This window comes from Hippichthys cyanospilos, chromosome 1, assembly GCF_059441005.1.
Source record: "Hippichthys cyanospilos isolate Australia breed blue-spotted pipefish chromosome 1, RoL_Hcya_1.0, whole genome shotgun sequence".
Classification (NCBI taxonomy): domain Eukaryota; kingdom Metazoa; phylum Chordata; class Actinopteri; order Syngnathiformes; family Syngnathidae; genus Hippichthys; species Hippichthys cyanospilos.
In genome coordinates, this window is record NC_142369.1 from 28,746,139 (window position 1) to 28,759,303 (window position 13,165).

The 13,165-nt window shown below is 40.1% G+C and overlaps 1 protein-coding gene across 1 annotated transcript in view; it reads left to right on the forward strand.

Annotated features, from left to right (window-relative positions):
* LOC148430006 (transmembrane protein 132C) overlaps positions 1–13,165 on the forward strand; it is a 121,820-nt gene that overhangs the window by 81,614 nt on the left and 27,041 nt on the right. The gene's annotated exons all lie outside the window — the stretch shown is intronic.

Sequence of the window (13,165 nt, forward strand, 5' to 3'; positions counted from 1 at the left end):
TGATCTAGGCAGTGTGAATGAAACAGATACGATTTTTTTCAAAATGCGACCCAGGCTGGATATGTGGGACTAAATCCGATGCATATCCAATGCCTCGACATGCGACCGCAGTCTGAACAGCCAGGTCGCATTCATCTGGCTCTCACGTAGAAAACAAGCAACAAAAGTCACAATTGCGCGTTCAAAAAGGCACATGCAAATTGAAAAAACCTAAACGACAATGATAAAATGTGTGGACTTTGTTGCTTAATTCACGTCCCACAACTCGTATTACCTTTTGGGAGGCGCACATCCTCAAAAATGTCATCAAGGTCAAGGTTTACTGTTTTGCACTAATTCAGTTTGCACTTTTTCCATCATTGTGGTTTCAGAAATGAAGTGCATAAAATATTGGCATGCAACGCAAGCACCTTTGGCAAAAGATATGTCGGCTATTATTGAGTAGAGGAGAGGACAGAGCACACACCAAAAATATAGTTTCCTTTCAGAATTAACATTTTCTGACAGTAATTTTATGTTTGAATGTTTCAAAAATCCCCTTTTGATTAAAAATATCAAATTTGCAAGAATTCAATAGCAGTGCCCAATCATCACTATTCTGCCTCCAAAGTGGTATGGGGCACTTAGACTCTTTCCTCATGATTTGATTTGATTTGATTTATTTTCTGGCAAATTTTAGGTGAGGTCAGAACAATAATTTGAATCTATGCTGTGAACGTGTGTTTAGGAGCGAGACAGAAAGAGAGCTCTGCTTCGGGTCCCAGTCAGCCCCAGATGGGGTCTGGGGCGGCTCTGGCCGGAGGGTAAGCCTGTAGCTCCGTCTCCCTCAGCAGGCTAAAACAGGGTCTGTTGCTTAGATTAAGGATTGAATCTCGCACGACAAGTCTTTGGTGCATCACCGGAGCTTTGTAGAGCGATCAAGAGAAGCGTAACTTGTGATTTGGATGTGGAGGATTCGGATGTAAAATGAGAAGCGTCGACCACATGAAAACAAAGACATCAGCACTGATTACTTAAACAAAGATAGCTTCCATTTCTATTTCTGATCTGCATACTACAAACCTGAGTGCGGTGTTGTGTTATTCTCCGAGCCGTGCCTATGGCAGTAAAAGATAATAGACGCCTGTGGGCGGCCGTTCCTGGATGCGAAAGAATCCGACGCATCCACCACCGATGCGTTCTCAGGATAATTGAAACTACGTTTCTAATGCTGTATTGTTAGACTCGCTTCCCTCACATCCTTTCATGTCACTGATGTACCAACTGCCTACTTGCCTCGCTCTAAGAATATATAGTGTGCACCCACACTTGCCGCTCGCAAAAAAAGTCACCCTTATTTCAATTAATTCTCGGCAAAGGCTCCACTTCAGGTTCCAAATGGAATCAAACAGAACTTCCTGACCAATGAGAAGCAACTATGCTTTTATTAAAGTGTATATTTAATTTGTTTAGGTGACCAATGTGAAACGCAAATGTAATTCTACTATTGCATCCCCAAAATGAATTCCTTGAATGATAGTGTACTCTGCAATGTCTCGAATGTATCGTCATCAATCAAATCCAACAGTGCCTGCTTCGTTGCTCTTATTATTCCGCTCATTCGACATTGAGGAGGGATTTTATGGCTTCCTATAAATCACGCAGGTTTTTTATCATTGTGGCCCAATCTGTTTTAGTTATCTGATATTACGAACAATTTGCTAAACCTGGCTAAATCAATTAGAGTCAGGATAATCTGGGAGCAGATCTCCAAGAAGATGAATAGCGCTTCATGTGTATTATAATAGATGATGCACTGTGAGTGTGCATGTACAGAAGAGTTTGATATTCCCTCTGCCTACTTTGATTTGGATCCAGGTGTGTGTAATCACCTCCAATATTGGTACCGGTGCGGCTGTTTTCGATCCATATCCCTGGCTGAATAGTATAAAAGTTCAAATAAAATGTTGCCCAGAACTATACTGCCGCTCATGTTGGGTCATGTTGTAAAAGAGTGGGAGTATCTTTTTCATTGTACAATTTCTAATAGTAGGAGAAACGGCCATTGAAGACTTGACCTATACTACTCTATGAAGCATTTCCCCACTTCTCCCCTTTATAAGAAAATGTGGTCCTAATAATGTGTTGAGTGACCCACTCAAGTCTCATCAGAGCTGCGTGTTTACACCTTGCATGTATTCTGACACCAAATGCCACCATCTCTGTAAATAACAAGAACAGCAGGAGAGCTTACACACACTCACCACGGTAGCCTTTTTCGCTTATTTGCCGTGTTAAACTTTAAGAATGCATTAAGAACACGTATGCAGTATCTTTGACTTATTGTTAACTATGGGTTATATAAAAAATATGCACATGATACAAGCATATGCAAATACTCTAAATTTAAATACTACAAATTCTGTATAAATAGTAGGGCTCGACAGATGTGTTTTTTTTTCCCTCTTTGTCTGATATTGATTCCAATATGACAGTGAAAAAAAACAAAACATGGCACATTCATGTTTTTGATGTTTCCTTTCTCCAAGACACCTGACTCAAATGATCAGGATTGTTATCAGGTTCTTGCTAAGCTGGCTGATTAGGCGATCATTTGAATCAGGTGTGTTCCAGGATGGTAACTTCCAAAATGCTGGGTAGTAGCCCTCGAGGACGGAGTTTGGACATCTCTGGTTTATACTAAAGCAACATACAGTAATGACATAATTACTGGAAAAACATTCTTTGTGAATGAAATCACATTTCCTCTATAAATAAACATGAACTCCTTTTACAGCAAACAAAAAAAAAGTCATTTTTAAAAATAATTCCATTATATATATGTGATGTCCGGAAAAAGGGAGCTGAATGGAAATGGGAGCAGATATTTTTCATATTCCTTTTAAAAATGGAGCTGTCTGAAGAAAATGCTGAATATTTCTTTAGGAAATGCAATATCACGCTCAGGAGCTTCTGCAGAACAAATGTTACAGGAAATCCTCACTTTCATGAGGAGGTAAGAATGCATAAGTGTCAACAAAACTTCAGCAGATTGTGACTGTTTTGAAAAATATCAAACAGCTCTGATGAAATCGCCTGACCGAACAATCGGTCAGGCTCAATATAAAGTATGTGAGCGGCTCTGTCAAGAGTCCTCATGTCAAAATGACTGCCCCTACAATCAACCAGTTATTGCCGCACCATGCGTGTGTCATCATTAGAAAATCTTGTATGAAATGACCTCACTGAGAGGTGATCAAAACATTTCATTATTTACATTTTTACATGACAGTAAATGCAAGGCAATTTCAAACTTTTCCACTCAATTTTAAGAATAAACACAACTGTGAAGCATCAGCCTGGCGTTAGTGGCATAAATCGCAGTTAATAAATAGAATTAAAAGTAGAAATAGATTAGTTACAGAAACCGATCCCAGAACTATATTGCTATATCGCGTGAGGATAAGTGGTTAATGGATTAATGGTTGGATTACATTTGCCGGTTTCCGGTTCGCCGACAATATTCACTTTTATTAGCCGCTACGTGCATTTGTATAAAGAAATGTCGTTTGAGGCGAGGCTCTCTGGCTTATTTTTTGACAGCTTTACCGGGATGCGCTAGCTAGCTGGTTGGATTAAAACACGTTAGCAAAGCATCTTTTACTAACCCCTTATTTTCATACACTTACTTCAATTACAAATTTAACCTTTTGGCTGCTGGAAAATGAAATTGGAGACATGGTATTTTTGAAGGAATCTCAAAATCAATATTTTTGTTTACGCGCTTTAAATTTGTCTATGCGGCACTTCATCCGGATGACGTGCTGACCCCTTTGCCAGAGCAAATCACATATAGATTGGTTGAAAAATAACAGTCTGTTTAAAAAAAATTGCGTGTACAGATTTGCATTTAATTTTTATACACACATATTTGGAACACTGCACTTTATGTAATTAATTAAAAAGTGCCAAGTATACAGTGTTAGGCAATCCAGTACAGCAATGTCTGCATTTTAACTTTGCAGCTTTACCTCAGACCAAAACACACTGTTTAATTAATTTTGATTTCCTTTACCTGTAGATCACGGAACTTATATTTTGTTGTCTCATCACTGCATCTGGGAGCTGCATCACATCGGTGGTGCATGGAGAAAACCAACTCCTGGCACCTGAACCTGGTGGTTTGCATACTGTTTTTATTGGCTCTCTGCCAGGTGGATTTGTGAAACAAACTTGTAAAACCAGCCATCTGGCCCGTTGGTGATATGAAAATACTCATTATGTTGGTACAGAGTCACTATGAAGTCATAAACATCTGGACTCAGCTCAACTTGTAAAGATTCAAAGGACCCAATACTCTCTTTTCACTTTTTTTCCACAAACTGAAGAAAGCCAATAGGCATAAAGATAAATAGTAGAGTATGTTCTGCAGAACTGTGTAAATGTGCTTTCTTGAATCAATTTAATTTTGCTTCTGTTGTCTGATCCCCAGAAACAGGCAATTTGAGTGGGTGGGGTGTTGTGAATCTATAGGAATATCAAGTGTTTATTTGTGAAGAGGCCTTTGTTGATACAAATATCTGTGTAATGGTGGAGCAAGACAAACAGCTGCCAGTCGATTGCTTGAGAACACTAAATACGTTCATATAACTTGACAATGAATACTTTTACTCACATTAGCCTTGAGTGCGGCTTTACGGTTCTTAGTAACGCAGCATCTTTGGAGGTGGAAAACCAGATGCGTTTTCTCTTTGGGGCACTCAATGACAGACAAAGACATTTTAAACATATAAAGACAATTTGACAGACACAATTTGCGTGCCCGGGCAAAGTAACCTTTTTATTATATGAACTTGCTGCACAGCTGTGTGACCATGGTGTTTCTTTGCTGTTTGACCTCAACTCGTGGATTAGTCACCTCGTGTGTCATCTGCTAGTAATAAATGCTTCCCTTTTTGCCATCAGAAAAAAAATGGCAGGTGCATCACGATTCATCAACATGAACTCAAACCCTTTCTTCATCTAAAGTATGCAGGGACATGTGAAATGTCTATTTAATTTTACTTCTCCAAATGGCTACAATCTTCTTCAAGGCCAGGGTTTCTTTGGCACTCGAACTTCCCAAGGTGCACGGTATCCGCATCCACTCCAAAGTACTTAACACCCAACACAACCACTTCTCCATGCAGACACATTCAGAACTCATTACGTTTCTCTGTCTCCCCTTGTCCCCTTTTGTCCCTCCTCTGTCCCTCACTCCTACTCACGCACACATACACACACGCACGGCATTAGACTTCTGCAATCTGCATGCAGCAATATGAGGGAGGCACACAAGCGAGAAAAGGGAAGACGGAATTAGATTACTTGGGATCACTGTGGCATGAAAGGCCCACGGATAACTTCCACTCCCTCCCGCTGCTACACTCCTCGCTGAAAGGAAGTTAATGTAAGAGCAGTCATCAAACCCCTCACACACACTGACACGTCTGCCTCCACCATCACCACCTTCTACCCACTGAAGGGAGAACAAAGCCCAGAAATTGGGAGGAAAGAAAAAAAAAACAGATCTCTGCACAGATTTGTGTAGTAACAGAAATGGAGTGAAGCTAGGCAGTGGAGGTGTGATTGGCCAGGGAATGTGCGTTATGAACACATTTTCATGCAGATTTTTTTTTTTTTACAGACCACATAAGTGCAAATGCAGTTCTTCTCAACAGTCACAACCTTAACAAATTCATTTGAACAAACAGTGACTGCATGTTGATTACATTGCAGCAATCACAAGCAAGGGTTGTGAGAAACAGAGAGCAATAGATAGAGCTGATTGGCCTGGCACACAAAAACTCATGGGGCAATGTACATTTTAACTTGTATCATACAAAAATCTTGACTTTCCTGTCTTCTTAATTTGGCACACGACAGAGAAAAGTGTTGAGAGCAACGCTGACAAGTTTGAATAGTAATGGCAATGTAATGTAAATAAATCATGAAAAATCAAGGTGTTCTTGCCACTCTAGAATGCTGTCAACGCCTGCTTGTTGCTGTTGTGCTGGATAACCAGTTTCGGAAGGCTCTTAAATAATTACTTATTGTTGGAGGAGTTACTCATGTCAGACTCCAAAATTGATGTTATGGTCAGGAAAACAATCAAAAACCAGACTAAGCCACACTTCAGGATTACTTAAATTAATTCTTACATTTTTTTTTGCACAATTTCATTAGTTATATTTCAAACATGTAATGTGTTTCGACAAAACTCTTTGAAATATTTAACAGCAACACTATAAGTAAAATAATTATAGTGTGCTGCGCAGAGGTTGACATGTCTATACTACATATTAAGTCTTGGAAAGGCAAACCTCCCCAACTGAAATGGAAGACAAGGAAAGCAAATTGGTGTAACAAATCTGAAAATATGATTCATGACTGTACTTGTGTTGAACTACCAATTTGTCTGGCAACAGTATACTTTCTAATTCATGGAGAATGACCTTTCTTCGGTGACTTAAGCAGAAAATGGGAAAATACATTCCTCTGTTTCCATCTCATCCAAGTGCACAAAGTTCAAACAAACTGACAAACAGCAATAGAGACAATATCTCGTGTCCTTGCAATTTCATGCTGGCGGAGATTAAAGCGAACAATGATTGCGCTTTGTAATCCTTTGGTAATTTCAAAGATCCCAGATCACCTCAACCCTGAGAGTTCATTGTGGCAAGTTTTATTTATTGATTAGGTATCCAGAAACAGCAGAGTGTTAGTGCTATTGACATCCTGTCAGGGTCTGCTCTCAGCACCAAAGGAAATCACGTTTGATCTTCACTTGTTTTAACTTCTCAGTCCGTCCTAAAAAATAATCTTTTTTTTTTTTAATGGAAGAAAAGATGTTGATTCTTCAATAATTCCCCTGACTTCATATTGCACATCACTTCACAGCCGTTTGAGGTAATTATGAAATATTTATACCCGCTAATTCACGTACAGCGTTAGCCTTACTTGAGCTCTCACAGAGGAAGGACTAGAAAGATTGCTGGTTTTACCTGAGCTAATGAGGATGGAGAAACAGCAGATTGTTCAATCTTTTTTTTTAATCAAGTTGAGAGCCGACACTTCACAGAGCTCGCTGAACGCATCTGTTGACACAACACTTCTGTGCTTTCATTCAAGGCCCTTTTATCCAGGACTAGCACTAATTAGTCTAATAAGCCAGACAGTCGTTTGTCATCATGGAAAAGCTGCCGTAATTAAATAATGGGTTTTGACTGGGAATAATCTTGTCAAATATATAACGATCCATGACTGATTGTTTTCAAAGACTGGAATGCAATAAAAATAATGTCTATTGCTAATGGACGGTTTATTTTGGGGGATAATTGTATTCATCTTAATGTTTGTCTTGATGCGTCGTAAATTGTGCGGCCTCGCCATAATTGATTGTTTGACCAACGTAGTTTATTGCATTTCAAACACCGGCTTACACTTCTGGGAAAGCAGAAGCACGACTTTGAAAAATGGTAAATGGACTTTCACTTATGCAGCGTTTTTCTACCTGTGGTACTCTAAGCGTCTTACCCTGACTACTCATTTTCTTATTGATGATGCAGCATCTGGAGCGACTGGGGTTTCGGTGTCTTGCTCAAGGACACCAACTGTGTCACAATGATTGAGAATTGAACCCACAACCTCTCGGTGGGGAGACGACCACTCCGCCACTCGCATGCGGTCCCAAATATAAACTTGAATGAGTGGCTCCTGTGTGTTGTCACGGACCCACCTTAACCGCTCAAAACACATCTCTCCAATGTATCTGCAATTCAAAGCCGAGAAATTAGAGCCCGATTACGTACAAATATTTTTGGTCGAGGATAATGGCGGATACACACATATTGCCTCCTTTTTATCCTCACTTTTCAAATTATACCCCCTATTTTTGCCGGCTTCTTGTGCTAACAGAGATACATCCCATTTTCAGATGAATCGCCCCTCCCGCTCACCTTTTGTCCCCATGTGTTGCTGCATTCCATTATACTTGAAGGAGCTGTTTTTTTTAGGTCATCTAGAGATGAATCTTAAAGGCAGTAATTGGATGTCTGAGCGGATTCCCTGCACAGTAGGAGGCTGGTCCATTATCTTTTGCCATTGTAAAGTAACACACTCCTGTCCAGCCTGCCCTCATCATCATTACCCATGCTGCGAAAGTGTGATGATGGAGAGGGAGCAGGGGGACAGGGCATAAATCATATCTGGACACATCCGTCTTCCTGCTCAAGCCCGGGCACCAAACTGTGCTCTCCCGCCCGTGCCGCACATGCATGGAGATGAGGATGAGTGAACGCAGTCGTTGGTGTTCGCACGTAGCTTCCGACGCATCCTTAAACAATATATCATGACTGCATTCCCACAGTAAAACCATCGATCAACGCCCGTCGATGAATGTCACATTTTATTTGTGGATTCCATTCACTCTGCAGTGAACGTCTTGTCTGCGCAGGAGAGAGAATTCATGAAAGCTGTGTGTCAAAAACATAGCCAGATATACAACCGGGCATTTATATGGTAATCTGGAAGACACGTACCATACAAAACAGTAGTGATGTGTAATTTGCATTCATGCAGTAGTTTTTAGCGGTGTAAGGCACTGCACACATGACCTGTCAGTTTTATTATCCCAATGGTCCATTAGTGGCACACATGCTGTTTTAAAGGGATAACATTTTTTAGAATTGTGTGAGTCATAGTTCCATGACAATACAATACAATAAGGGCCTGATAGAATAACTTCAAGTGTGCCATTCATCAGCATTCAAGCAGTCAAGGTCCTTGGGTGATTATGAAGTCTGAGGCTAAATTAATGCATAAGTGTAATAATGTAATGTAAAGAAAGCACTTTAACATGGTCTCACATTCTAATTTATATTCACGGTACTTAAAGGTTCAACCTCAATGGTTTGTCTTCCTGATATTATTTTTTATTGTTCTTTCTTGAGACCGGACCAAAATAAGTGACAAAGTGAGGGAAGGAATCTGGCTTGTTTACATCCAATTTTTGTAAACATATAAATTGTAAACATGCATGTTTGCATTGTCACCCAGAAGATTACAGAAGCCAGCGTTTTATTTGATTTCTTTTATGAGTGCAAAACATGAGGCTACGGATTTACGTTTTAAAATACAACTACGAAAACCCTGTTTGGCATTTGAATGCAGGATTCATTGAATATGTTCTTCTTAAGCGTTTATTGCAATCACTGGCATGGAGGGATCATTTTCATCTACTTCAAAATGATATGTTTACGTTGCATGATTTTTCAGAAAAAGGCTCAACTGTGTCCCCTTGGGAGAGCATTTAAAGTACTTTCCTCTAAATGTAGTTGTATGCCTGTAAATGCCAATTTAGTGGATTTTCTGCTCTTTTTCATCCTTTTAGAAATGCTTGGACAAAAAGCAGGAATGAAGTAAATGCTGGCGTTCGGAAAAATTGACGGTGCATTCTGCCACATCTCCTGTTACCTGCTGCTAACATTCCACTTCTGTTCACAATGTCTTATACGCTGGCCCACTGAGCTTTGGGAAGAATGTGCCCATTTGTTGGTGGTAATGGACTCGAAAGTGAGACTGACCTTTGTGCCAGCTCGGAGAGGTCTGTGTCCAGAGGCCAGATAAGCCAAGCTAAGTCAAACTAAGCTGGCAGTATAGATGTCGATCAGAGCCGGGTGAAGAAATCCGACCAGAGATCAGGGGGTCGTAACCCACAAGCACGGTCGGCTGTTGGCGAAGAACCTTTTTTTTCCAATCGAACGAGCAAAATAGTTACCGGGCCGAAAATGAGCAGAATGGTGTGAGCGGTTGTTTTCCGGCCTCCGGGACCAGGCTCAATGCGCAAAACAGCGGGAGCGCCACTGATGCATCGCTGTACCGTTGGCAGCATCGGCCAAAGCTGGAGGCAGCTCCCTCCCCCGAGCCCCCGCAGCGCACTCACTCATGAGGTGAGACGAGAGATGTCCATGTCCCTGATGTCTGACCTTGATTCTGCCTGGGATAAGCCCGCCCGTTGTTGACATTCACAAGGGTCTCTCTATCCTGCCTCCTGACACGTTGATCCACGTGTATTACAGGTATAGAATTCATGAGAATTGCAGGGGATTTGTCCTATAAACTTACAATGTACTCCTTCCAATCGGACCCATGTTTTATTCACAAGCTAATTTTCGCAGCATGAGGTGCAATTCATGGCCACTGGGACCAAGAGAGTGGCTTCCCGCTGCCTCGGCGCCAACCCGCAATCAATTCTGCAAACTATAATTTGGAGGTACTAAGTGTTCATGCACTTTTATGCTCTACATTCACCACTAGTTTATATATATATATATATATATATATATATATATATATATATATATATATATATATATATATATATATATATATATATATATATATATATATATATATATATATATATATGAAGAAAGTGTTACAAAAAAGACTAAGACAGGGAAAATCAACAAGGTATATGATGTACCCAGACTACAAAGTAGAGCGGAATTAATAATTGCGGGTCCATTTGTCATGTCAGCAAGGTGTCACCAAAATGCTTCTCTGCAAAGTTTACCCATAAATCATGTCCCCTCAAAACTCATTTACATTGGAGAGCAGTTTAGTGTGACAGAACCATCAATACTGTCCATGAAATGTCAATTTTCAATAATAGACAAATCACTGATGCAGAGAGCATTCCAAGTACAAGATTTATTGTATAGAAGTCAAAGCAAAGGTGAATTCAAGTCCACCAATGACTCCAACAAACCTTGGTATCTCACAAAAACAAAGAAAGTGCACATTTAATGAAACTTCCAAGTGATTCCATTTTTTCAGGTATTAAAAAAAGAACATATCTGGTCATTTCTAAAAAATCATTAGCCTTAATCATTAACGCTTCACTTCATCACAAGTCATCTTTACGTATAATAAGCATCGATGTGTGTCCCGAGCAAATAGGTTCTTCTACATTGGGATAAAAGCACTTCAGCACCATTGGAGCAAGGGTTGGTCCCTTGACAGGGACTATGTTAAAAAATCTCCAACCATCTTTTATTCCCTTTAGTTTTCCGGATGCTTCAAACTTTCCATACACCCCTTGTAAGTACAAGCACCTTGACAATGAATGACAAATTAACCAATCGAGACACATGAAGATGGAGACACGGGGAGGACAAGATTACACCAACCCAACAAAAGTACGGACCATGAGATCGTGACTAATCGGTTACTGATTACAGCCATATATTATTGAAAATAAATTAAAAAATGAAGGAAAAACAAATGATTTGAAATATGTCCCAAAAAAGGCTACAGAGCCTATTTCCAATGTTTTAGATTCTAAAGGGGCAAGTACTTTTTTTCATGTTACTGTAACATACATATCTAATACATAATATGAAGTGTCGTTTAACATTGTTGTTCACACCGGAAAAGGTATTTTTCATGAACTAGAAATCCTAACCTTGATCAAATGCTTTGCGCTATGAGCTTCTAATGATGCGTTTGCATAATTGATCCAGGACGAGAGGGAACTACATGATTTTGTGTTCAGAATGGTTCGCTGATTCTGAATGATACATTCTTTTAATCTTTCAAACCCCGCACTTCTTGACTGTGAGGCACCGATGCCAACCACCCGCCCACCAATCCTCAATTTACACTGTTTTTCAATGGATTGTTTCATCTCAGGGTGGAACCTACGATGACATGAAAACAAAAGCGGATCACATCTTGACAATTAGTTTTCATGACTTCAAAAAGTCATTCCATGAATTCAACTTACTCCAATTGCCAAAATAATGTGGCTAACCTTTATTGTGAACCGCAAGAGCAAAGTAGGCAACCTTTCCATGAAGTCCCTTTATTGCTTCAGACACTCACAATAGTGGACGCTCTTCGAGAGCTGCCACTTGTCCGTGTTCACGAGATGAAGGTCTTGCTTCCTCATTAGCTTTCATATTCAGACGACACTTGATATAATGGCAAGCGATAAGTTCATTTTCTCCTCGATCAGCCGTAACGAGCAGCTCAAGTCACTTTGTGACATGTACCTGAGACAGGGCACTGTTTGCTACTCAGTGGCAGGTTAAGGGTTTCTCGGTGAGCCATGCACCGCCTGCGGCCACTTAGAGCTGGGCAGACGGAGCGATAGGAGGAGCAGAAAACTGGTTTATCCTTAGAGGAGCACCAATTGGAAGAATTGGGAATACGAAGAGCAAAGAGGGAGACTCATTAAAAGGAAACATGTTGGCTTACTCGCAACCATCCCACTACTTCAATGTGCTGTCGTGCGGTGATATATCACTCTGCATGGGGCTCCCACGTTCTTCATTCCCACTCTCTTGCATGCGTCTTACTTCTGACCAATTAAGCACCCACCGGAATAGGAAAGTAGAGGGTTCACATTGTGCATCAGGAGAAAAGCTGATGAAAGGTTATCATAGTAGCTATGGGATACCATCTGATTTGTGTTTCATGTCTTAAAGCAGCTATTCCCCCCATTCCCATTTCACTGTCCTTTTGCTTCAGTCTTTTATAATTTATCATCAAGGGATGGGGCTGTTGATCAGACTTGAGAACATTTCATTTATTGCGCCTTAGTCAACCATTCATCATACTTTTTCTTATTTTGCTGCATTTGTTCTCGATGAGAAGACATGAAAAATGATCAAATGTCATCAAGGGTTGTGAAGTAGTATGCCTAACAGATTTGTGGTACAGATGTAGCCGCTTGCTCATAGATACATATTATCTCATCATTTAACTGGCTCCTCAACAATGAAGGATTCACTTGTAAAAAAAATGTGACAAGCCAAGGCTGTTTTACAACTTTAAATATTTGAAAACAGACAATGATTTTTAAAAATGAGTGAACATTTTACACAGCATGACACTGTTCTGTGTGAAAGTCTTCGGGCCACCATCAGAGTTTTTATGTTGGTTTCATTTTAGTTTTTTTGTTGTTGTCATATAGTTATGAAAGCGGGTGGGCATCAACCTTTCTATTTGATGACGTCTCTTTGTCCATGTTAGCTAACCAACTGTTTTCTGGAAGATGGGGAACAGATCCTATGTGCAAATGTGAATGTGATACTGTACAATATTGATTCAATATACGATATGTGTTTTCACTGGATTGTTG